The sequence below is a fragment of the Eurypyga helias genome, unplaced genomic scaffold, assembly GCF_000690775.1.
Source record: "Eurypyga helias isolate BGI_N326 unplaced genomic scaffold, ASM69077v1 scaffold7969, whole genome shotgun sequence".
NCBI lineage: Eukaryota > Metazoa > Chordata > Aves > Eurypygiformes > Eurypygidae > Eurypyga > Eurypyga helias.
The window spans coordinates 65,392-66,585 of NW_010272661.1; positions in this window are offsets into that span (position 1 = coordinate 65,392).

Genomic DNA, 1,194 nt, shown 5'->3' on the forward strand with positions numbered 1-1,194 from the left:
AGTGACAGTGGACAGAGCTGGGAAGAAGAAGGGAGGGAGAAGGAACCCCTCACTCCCACCCAAAAGAGTGTATTTTAGGCAGGACATGCACACAGCAGGAGCATTGCAACACAGTGTGCAGGGCACATCCCTGGCCACCCAGTTCTCCACAATACCCAGCAAGTAGTTTTCCTTGGGATCCAGCAGTGGCACAGTTCAAGTCTAATGGGACAGAGAGCTACACCTCTGTGATAGACTGACCTGACAGTCAGGAGGGATCTCCAAGGGCAGCACTGGCAAAAAACTTCTCACAGAAGGCACAGACACGCTCTGGTAGCCCCACAGGGCCAGTCCCAGGGCACAGCACTCGGCACAGCCCAGTCAGGACCATCTGCCACCAAGAGATGGGATTACAACAATGTGAAAATGGAGAAGCACTGACATTAAGTGTTTAACTCATCTCCTAATTATGCAGTGACAAAGGTACAGCAAGTAAGGTCGTAAGAGCAGCTGTTCCCTGGCAACCCATTCTACATTTTTTTTATTTAGCAATTAAAATCCCTTCCATTCAGCTTAACATCATGCCAAGAGGGCATTTCAGTTATTCTGGTTCTTTTGCTCAAAAGACACTGTGACAAAGACCCAGGATTCCCTGGGGAAACCAAGCCTTTGACAGCCTGAGCACAGAGAGCAAACACTTTCCAGAGGGTCTAAGAGGAGACAAGCAACTTCTCCCCAGGACTCAGAGTCTTATGCAAGTTAGACAACAAGCGGTTGCTTTTCCAGCTAGAGCTTCGTTGAAGTAGATTTCTCACAGAAATAAGAGCAAACCCAGATGCACTGTTGGACACTGTGGCTGGGCAGCCCCAGAGCGTGCCTGCGTGGCCACAACTCACAGCTAGATTTGCCCTGTTGAGAGGTAGGAAATAATTAAGTACTTCAGGGATTCCACTCTTACCCTTGAGTATTTCATAACTCACACAATATTCATGCTCTGTGACATCCCTTCTCTTTGCATCTGCTGCTGGAGTTCCCAGCTCAGAAGCAGTAAATTTGCTGGGGGAGCTTTACTCCAAGGACTCCTGCAAGTTTTGAGTCAGGCCACGTAGATAGAAGGAAAGAAATCAACAGGAGCAAACTGCCACCGTGACACTGCTCAGCGAGTGTTTATCAGTCCGACCCGAAGGGGCTCACACCTCCGCCGGCTCAGTACTC